Source organism: Heloderma suspectum, chromosome 2 (assembly GCF_057233095.1).
Source record: "Heloderma suspectum isolate Gila_16-S chromosome 2, 16-S_ref, whole genome shotgun sequence".
Classification (NCBI taxonomy): Eukaryota; Metazoa; Chordata; class Lepidosauria; order Squamata; family Helodermatidae; genus Heloderma; species Heloderma suspectum.
The window spans coordinates 128,158,606-128,168,647 of NC_139459.1; the positions used below are offsets into that span (position 1 = coordinate 128,158,606).

General features: G+C 42.7%; 1 pseudogene; it reads right to left on the bottom strand.

The window, feature by feature from the left end:
* Positions 1 to 6,765: 6,765 nt before the first annotated feature.
* On the bottom strand, positions 6,766 to 9,705 carry LOC146352730 (uncharacterized; annotated as a pseudogene).
* Positions 9,706 to 10,042: the final 337 nt, after the last annotated feature.

The following is a 10,042-nucleotide window of genomic DNA, read 5'->3' on the forward strand; positions in this document are numbered from 1 at the left end:
TGTGATAGGCTACACAAAGATTTACGTAGCTTATCACGGCAAAGAGCAGGGACACAAATGGCATAGCGGATGCTATTTGCGTCCCTGCTCTTTGCTGTGATAAATGTCAGGGTTGGAACTGAGCCCATAGAGCCCCAAAGCAGCTCTGATTCTGAGGAAGAGCTACAACCCATGCGAGAGGAGTCTACTCATCTCTCAGAGGTGCAGCTGCTGGGAGAGCCCCCCCCACTCGCATTCCTGAGATAGTAACCATGGCAGCGAAAGAGCAGGAGATCGGTTGTTGCTAGATGCAAGGCGTTGGCGCAAAGAGAGATGCGAGGTGGAGGACACCAATAGGAGGCGCTCAGCCTGCTTGGCGCTAGGGCAATGGCTGTGACCCGATGCCCCATGGGTAAGGGGGGAGGATCCCCTCCCAGCCCTTAGGTTTCAGAGCTTTCCCGCCCTTCTCCTCCAAACAGGGACCAAATGCATATATGGAGCTTAGGTTACTCTGCTAAGATACCCTTCGCAGTTCCTTACTTAGTCAATGGCAATTAGCATCTGAAAGAGTCATTAAGCTGTAAAGGAATAAAGCCTTGGAAAGAATCCCTTTTGTCTGCATCTTGTGGCTACTGGAGGGGACTTTAAGAGGCAGCTAGGGCGCTCCTGATAATAGGCTATGTAAAGATGTACGTAGCCTATCAGGGCAAAAGGCAGGGACGCAAATGGTGTAGCAGATGCTATTTGTGTCCCCGCTCTTTGCCGTGATAGGCTACGTAAATCTTTACATAGCCTATCACAGCAAAAGGCAGGGACGCAAATGGCATCCGCTATGCCAGATGCCATTTGTGTTCGAAGACAGGCAGCAGCAGATGGCAGTGGATGGCAGCGGACAGATGGCAGCAGGTAGGATCCGGCTAGCATGGATTCCCCCGGGTGGCGGAGGTGAGTCTTTTGTTCCGCCGCCGACTCTGGGGGGCCAGATTCTTAGAATCCGGCCTCATTGGAGTCCGTGACAGAATTCTCCGCTATGCCTATCAAGGAGGGAGGGAAATCTCATTGAAAGCAAATTGCCTTCGAGGTTTCTTTCTGATTTGGAGGTGATGGAAACAGCCTTCCCCACCCAAGCATTAGTGCCTTATCTAATGCAACTCCTTAAAAAACCTTTTAAACATGACCATGCCAAGCTCTGCATGATGGATTTATTCAGGGAGGGGGAAAGGGCACTTTAAATAGCAAGTGAATTCCTAACTTTCAAGGCTTTCTCCTGCTTGGCTGAAAAAGGAGACTCCCTCATCCTCCCAGGGACCCAGTGTGCTTACTCAGTGTGCTTACAGCCGATGTGTTTACTCAGAAAGCAAGCATTGCTGTGTGCAGTGGGATCTCTGAGAAGCCTTGGGGATGGTTAACTAGTTTACAGCTCAAGTCTGTGCATGTCTACTCAAAAGTAAGTTCAATTGGTTTCAGTGAGAGTTACTCTCAGGTAAGTGTGTATAAGATTGAAGGCAAGAATGCTATCAATGGGTGCTGGCTTTTTAGCTTGGGATGTCAGAACAGGAAGGAGGGGATGCCGTATGGCACATAGGAAGCGTTGTAATGATGCTTCTGCAGTGTCCTCCCCTTGCTGCCCCAAGGAACACCCTCTTTTTGCCCCCTCTGCACTGCAGTTACAAGTGTGCAGATGGGGAAGGACCATGCTGTAGGGATGTACGAAAGTCACTTACCTTTTCGAAGGGTGACATTCGCGGTGGGGGGAGGCGCTCCATCCCTTCCCCCAAAATTCTCTCCGGCCGGCTCCGCTCCGCGGAGATTCTGCAGAGCCGCAGGCCGGGGCTGCCCACAGCCAGACATCCGGCTGCTGGGCAGCCTGCAGGGACTGAAATGGCGGCTGCCATAGCCACCACCATTTGCGTCCCTGTATTTGGCCATGATAGGCTACGTAAATATTTATGTAGCCTATCATGGAAAAACAACAACAACAACAGCGAATGCAAATGGCAGCAGCTACGACGGCCGCCATTTGCGTTCCCTTAGTTAAGCCGTGATAGGCTATGTAAATACTTACGTAGCCTATCACGGCTTCCGCAGGGATGCAAATGGCATCCCTGCATTAGCCGTGATAGGCTACGTAAGTATTTACGTAGCCTATCACGGCTATATGGAAGAAGAGAATGGTGGCCGCAGATGCAGACGCCATTCGCAAGTCAGCACAGACGGCAGCAGGTAGGTGCTCCATTCTGGGCCCATTTTGCAGGGTGGGGGTTGGGGGGCTTCGTTCCGCCACGGATTTCGGGGGGCCGCTCACCGAGATCCGTGGTGGAATTCTCTGACATCCCTACCATGCTGTCAACAAAGCAGTGGGAGAAGGGGCAGGCAGAGCTGTTTCCAGAAACCGAAAAATCCTAATGCCATTTAGACACTTTCTGGCAGCCATAGGATTGCTCTCTAACAGTCTAAATGTCAACATTGGGGGAGGCAAGGATAACAAAGTATACACTGTTTTAAGATTTTGTTTTTCTTCCTAAGGGCACACTGCTAAGGTCCATAAGTGATGCTTCCTTAATCAACATGAAACCCTTACGTTTTCAAATTCCCTAATGCAAATATGAAAAAGACGTGGTTTTAAGCTTATACTGCTGGTAGATTTCAATCTAAAGACCACCTGTTTGTTTTTCTAATTAAAGTTGGTAATAGGAGGAACAAGATTAATCATCCCTTTCATTGCAATGTAGTTCTGTGTTTGAGCAATTCAATAATGTCTTCAAAGGTTATAGATAAACTTCACATTTAATTAGGCAACATTTCTTTCTACAACTTGTTACCCATCACTGGGCAGTTAAACATCAGCAGATGCTTCACAGATTCACATAGCCACCAGTAACAGTTCTTTGCAGTAGGAGGCTTTGAATGTAAAGTCCTAATTATTAACATCTCATCGCTGTGATAACCTTTTTGTTTACAACTCCATCAAAATGCATTTTCTTTTCCCAACTGGCGGGGGTGGGGGGAGAGGCAAAGACATCTTGGAAGCTCATTCACTTATGAAAGAACTGCTGAATTATTTTTTAAGTATTTGTGGCCACTTTTTGCTTTCCCACCCAAATCAACAATAAACATCCCTCTGGAAAAGTATAATAGTGTGAAAAACATGCAATCCCATCTGATTTCTCACAAAAACAGCCCTACAGTTTTTAACAAGGTGCTCAAAAAATGTCTAGCATGTCTCTCTATCTTCCAGGAAGGGTAGAAACCTATATATGGATAAATGGTCAAACCAATTTGGTGGATTTTCAAAATGAATGGAGATTCCAAATTGATTAAAAAAAAAAAATAGGTGAAGACCCCTGACGTTTCTTATTATTAACTGCGTTGTGCTGAATAGGACTAAGTTGACTTCCCCAATCTTGTAAGTTATACATAGGCTGGATATATTAAAAATTCCCTCAGCAGGGAGCAAACATTTGTCTGAATGGAGGAAGTACTTCATGCCTTAGCCTTGGTTGCAAGGTATTGCTATGGGTCAGATCTTTAGAAGTGGTCAGGTCATGTTAGGTTTTTCAGGGAAGCAAGACAGGAAGAGATCACTACCACAGAAAGCTTCAAGTAGTGTTGGGTAGGGATGGACGAAAGTCCCTTACCTGATCCTGAAGCTTGCTTTGCAGTGGGGGGGAGGCGCTCCATCCCTCCCCCTGAAATTCTGGCCGGGGGGGAGGTGCCCCGTCCCTCCCCCCCAAAATTCTGGCCGGGGGGGAGGCGCCCCATCCCTCCCCCCCAAAATTCTGGCCAGGGGGGAGACGCCCCATCCCTCCCCCCCAAAATTCTGGCAAATTCATTTGCATTCCTTATTTTTCACCGTCTTAGTCTACGTAAATATTTACGTAGACTATTACGGTGAAAATAAAGGGGAATGGAAATAGCATAGTGGGTGCTATTTGCATCCCTTTTTGATTCACTGTTTTAGCCTACATAAATATTTATGATGTTTATGACATTTATGACATTAAGCCTACGTAAATATTTATGAAATATTCATGACATTTGCACATGATTGGTGGGTTTGCTCTTGATACGAATAGTAAGACACTACAACGGCAGATCTCAGTCTGGTGTAATAACCGACTCCCAACACCTGGTCAGGAATGTATGGCCACCATAAACCAGGCCTGACCCCAAACTGACACAGAGTATTGTTTAAAAATTTACATATAGCGAAGTGAGTCCTGTTTCTAATATAATTTGGCTGCAATTCTATATGAGGCAATTAGGACTAAGTCCCACTTAACTCGATGAGGCTTATTTCTGAGTAGACATGTATCAGCATCTTGTCAATCGCCCAAATACCAAAACTGACAATACAACTAAAGGTTATTTCACCATTACCCTGATTAAGCCATCTGTCATTATTATCCTTGTTTTATGGGTTTTAGTGCTCTGATGCTTAGGGCCTCCACATGGAGAAAACAGCAAATGGAATCCAATTATCATCACATGCAGAGGGACGGCACTGATTTTAGAAAAATGGTTGAATCCTAACCCAAGATTCTCCAGACCATGGCTGACAAGTTAATTAATTCCTGAAAGACTCAGACAGGAACAAGAAACAAAACAGCTCACCAACTTGTTAAGCTAATGAGAAGCAAAGACAAAGAAAATACAACCCTGCAAAATTACCACTGAGACCTAAAAGCCATTAATGAGAGAATACTTACAATTCTTGTGCACTTATCCCTCTCTCATGAACCTTGTCCAGATTCCTGTTTTCAAACCACCCCATGAAATGCCATTTTTTTAAAAAAGAATTACTTTGTATGCAACTTCCAAAGAAGAACATAACATCTACCCACATGATATGGCGGTGTTTCATTAGCGTGAGCCTCTATGGATGATCTAATACAGTTTCAGTTATAGATTTTATTCATACTACTTTTACTGTTACAGATTTTAATTCATTTTTTAAACAAATAAAATAATAACCCTTTGTGGGAATACATTCCGCCCCCAATACCATGTATTATATTACAGGTCTCCATTCCATTTATTTAGTAGTGGGCCATAGGCAATCTTCTTCTATATATATAAAACACAAACATTGTGTGTGGGTTTGTGTGTTTGAAGCTGGCTGCAGGGCTGTCTGTAAGGCAGGGCATAAGGGGGAACTGCCCTGGGGCCCCCCACAACGCAGGTGCCACTGAGCCTGTCATTTGGGCCCTACAGTTGCTGCCCCTTTTACTTCACATTCTCACTTGCCAGAGTGTATGACAGGAGTCACTGGGTTACACTATTATTTAGTTTATATTTTCCCTTACTAACAAGTACACCCTCTCAATCATGGTACAGGCCAGGTTTCTGATTTCAGCTACCAGTCATCCTATTGGCCATCTTTCATTCTATAGGTCTCTCTCCCATTCACTCTGACTTCCTTCACCTTGGATTGGCTGGCTGCTGTTTGTTCCCTCCCCCTTTACCCATGGTTTCTTTTCTGACTGTGGAGAGCATTTAGGTTCTCTCCCCTGTTCCTGCAATATCCAGCAAGGAAGCCTCTGTTGAACATTTTAATAGTGGTATGAGATTCAGTGTGGATTATATTGTAGTAGTGCTTACAGATTCAGTCTCTTGCATTTTTAGTAGTGTTTTTTAATTCAATCTGCTCATTATAATTGTTGTGCTTTTTAAATCAAATCTGGTGGATTCAACTTTTCACCTTTCTTATGGGGCCTTTCCAAGAAGTGTAAACCTACTTTAATGTGTTTCTAACAAATAGTACCTATGACAAAATTACATCCCAGGCAATGCCGGGTATATCAGCTAGTTCACATATACAAAGCAAATTAACAGCTAAAACATATACAGCAGATACAACATCAGGTCAAAATAATAAAAAAAAAGCGTACGCAAATGGCGGCGGCTATGGCCGCCGCCATTTGCGTTCCTTATTTTTCGCCGTCTTAGTCTATGTAAATATTTATGTAGACTAAGACAGCAAAAAATAAGGAACGCAAATGGTGGCAGCTGTAGCTGCCGCCATTTGCGTATGCATTGTTGTTGTTTTTTACCTAGACGTGATAGGCTACGTAAGTCTTTACATAGCTAAAAAAAAGAGAAAAAAACACAGACTGCAAATGGCGGTGGTGGCAGCTGGTCGGAAGACCAGCCGCCATTGCCGCCACCGCTGAAGCCGTCGCTGGAGCCGCTGCTGTCCAAAACATCCGCCCCACATAAGTCTCATCCCAGGGGGGATCCGCAGGGGGCGGGGGGTGGCAGGCCATTCTGCGATGGATTTCGGGGGGCCAAATGCACTGGCATTCGGCCTCACCAAGATCCATCATGGAATTCTCTAACATCCCCATCCCCAAAACAACTGCATTGTCAGAAATGAATTTTGCATGAATTTTCGATGCTGCCAAAGCAAAGAGAGAGACCTTGTGTATTATGGTGTGATCCATATCAGACAAAAGTTAGAAAATCTTCTCTGGAACAGTGTTACAGACAGTACAGGTAAGACAAAATAAAACCCAGAAATTTTGACCTTGATTCAGAGTATACTGGGCAGGACAGCAAATAATGTAGCAGATCTTCAGTCTCTGGAGCATCACAAATACATAAATGTTGAGCCAGAGGAATTTGAAAATATCTGTCGTCAATCATAGCTGTTGGCATAGTTTGAAAACAGAGAGCCATGAAAGCTTGCCTAAGTTTGGGGAAAGTAAGCTTTGTCAAACAGGTGGCTCTTTGGTGGTCATATTTGTAAAACCTGTACCATTTTGACAATTTTGAATTATTAATAGCCTATATGTCCAGGGAAACGCTGTGACCAAAGATACATTTATGAAGTCCCTCTTTTGAATTCAGAGCAGAAAATGCATCAACTGAGGTGAAATAGGATTGTTGTAAATTATAGTAACTTGAACTCCAGAATTTACTATTTAGAGCTGTTCATAACATAATTTAGGCAAAATCCACATAGAAGATTCTTTTAGAGTTCTCCAGTAATTAATCAAGGCACAGTGGATATGAGCTGTAATGGAGGAGAGACCAGCCTCTGCCTGAACCAAGGCAGTGGGAGTGCAAGGAGGCAAAATTAAACGTTTTCTGAGAAATCTGTTTTGAAGGGCTTCCAATTTAACCGTTAGAGAGTCGTCCCAACCCCAAACTGCAGCCTCACATAAAATTTGGGCAATTACCTTACTCTGAATTTTTTTTAGAGCTGGGTCAACTAAATCTCCTCCTGCAGTATGATAGAATTTGAGTATGACTCCAATAGTTCTTATGGCTGTTACTTTAGTTGCTTCTGTGTGAGCTTTCCAGGAAAGATTTTCTATAAAATGAATGCCAAGATATTTAAATTCCTGGCACTGATCAATCTGATGGCCATCAATGTGCCATCAGAAGTGGGAATGTCTCTTTCCAAACACCATCACCTTTGTTTTAGCGTAATTAATATTTAACCTTTCTTTAGTGCAATATTCACTAAGCTTAGACAGCAGCCTACTTAAACCTACATGAGTGAGTGATAATAAAATCATATCATCAGCATATAGAATCATAGAATCATAGAATAGTAGGGTTGGAAGGGGCCTACAAGGCCATCGAGTCCAACCCCCTGCTCAATGCAGGAATCCAAGTCAGAGCATATAGGAGAATAGAAACTTTTTTTGACCCAATTGCAGGAGGAAAAAATTCTGGCCCAGATAATTCTAAAACTATATCATTCAAATATAAATTTAAAAGCAGTGAAGCCAAAAGACACCTTCGTTTAAGACACCACCCTTGCTGATGGGGATGGGTTCCGTTAATGAACCAGAGATCCCCACTCTTACTCTGGCAGTTGTATTGGAATAGAATTCCTTAATCAAAAGTAAGAGGTGTTTATCAATATTAGTGTTGCCCAATTTATGCCACAATTTTTCACTATCAGTTGAGTCAAAGGCCACAGCTAAGTTGACAAAGGTGACGTGAAGATGTTTAGTAGGTCCTGAAATGCCTTGCTGGGCTAAAAAATAAAGAGTCAGGCAGTGATCAATAGGACTTTGGCCTTTCCTGAAACTGGCCCAAATAGATAATACCAGCAGAAGACTCCCAATCCTCCAGCTTCTATAATAACATTTTATAGTATAGCTTAGAGACAATGTCCAAAAGACGTATTGGTAGATAATTATTAGGATCCTGCTTATCACCCTTCCTGTATATTGGGACAACAATACTCTGTTTCCAGCAGACTGAGAATATACTCGTACTGTTGATTTGAGTAAACACTTTGGCTAATACTGGAGCCCACCAATCAAGAAAATACTTGTATATTTCTGGGGGCATCATATTTTCTCCTGGGGCCTTGCCCAGAGTTAGGGATGCAATACAATTCCTTATCTCAATTATAGTAACAGGGGGCCAATGAGGTAAATTAGTGGCTTCAGCAGCAGTGGGAGAGTTAGTTCCCACAAGAGCATATTCATAAAGTGTACTGAAATAAGTACTCCATTCATTTGCTAATATTTGCCCAACTATTAAAGGTCTAACCGCACCCATACCGAAGGAAACAATATCCCAAAACTGGGACTCCTTCTTTTCTGTTACAGCCAGGCCTAGCTGTTGCCATTACAATTTAGCATATATCTCCTTTTTTTGTTTTAGAAGTGCCTTGTAAAATGACCTCAGAGACATTAAGTAGTCTGGAGAGATAATCACTTTATTCCTAAATGCCTGGAGAGAGTGATTCATTAATATTTTCCTGGCAACTCTGCATTCTTGGTCAAACCATCCGTTGGTTACTAATCTATTAGGATTGAAGTGTTTATTACAAACCAACTTAGGTCTCAGATTTTGGATAATGGTTTGATAAGCATGTAAAGTATCTGAATCAGAGTCCAGGATTCCTTGGTGAGGCAATTTAAAAGTAATGCTTTCCAAGGTCTGAGAAATAGAGAACCCGAGGTTGATTGACCAGCATATTCTCCGTTCCCTGAAATGAACTCCAAGTTTTGGGAGGAATGAGGGGGATATAGGAGATCAATTGTTAAGCAACAAAGGGAAGTGATCATTTTCAACCCTGTTGTCAACCTCAAAACTGTATACGTCAGGCAGGATGTTGACAGAAACTGCCATATAATCTATTGTACTGGCACCCCTATTCATCAACTAGGTATGGGTGCCCAAAGACTTATCATAACAGGTCCCATGCAAGCATTGTAGGTTATGCAAAAATAAGACATCTAGGAACCTTGAGCCTGACTTATAGTTTTATCCTGGGAAACTCTATCTGTAAGTAAATGTTGGGAGCGTCCTCCATAGTTGGTGCCATCAACTTGTTTAAACAGGCCAACCCCAATTCTTGCATTAAAATCCCTACATAACAGAAATCTTATATTGGGATACTGGAACTCCAGAAGGGTCAGGGAGGGGTTTCAGATAAGCTGTTCCAAATGCTGTTAGGACCTAAATCTCTGGAAAGGTAGATGGGGAAAAAAAACAAGGACCTGCATGTATTGCTGAGAAATGCTATTCAATGGTCGTGTGTCAGCTTACAAATAAATCAACTGAAATAAATATAGTGAGACCACCACTACCACAACCTTTTACACTAGTTTTTACAGCCAGAACAGAAAATGAATGAAATCCCTGAAGGGATGGTAAATTAGTTTCATGAGCCCACGTTTCCTGTAAACAAAGAATCTTAAATTTTGGTAGATGAATTGCAAAATCTTCATCATAAAACTTGTTTCCCCAGCCCATGATATTCCAAGAAAGTATATGTAATTGTCAGGCTGGTGTAATTGTATCTATATTTTCATTACTATATATGTACCCACTACCAGAAAGTAAAGTTTGTGCCAGGGCCAAAAAAACACACAAAAACACTAGGGCTTTTACATGGTAATTCTATGCTGTGCTCAAAAGATTCCAAAAAACATCAGGCTGTCCATTCTTTTGCTAGTGTATAATCAAGAGAAAACAGCTTAAAGTTATCTTCTTTGGGCGACTGAAATTTACATGCTCTGGTCACCTCTCGTCTAGACTACTGTAATGCTTTCTACATGGGGTTACCCTTGAAGATGGTTTGGAAGCTGCA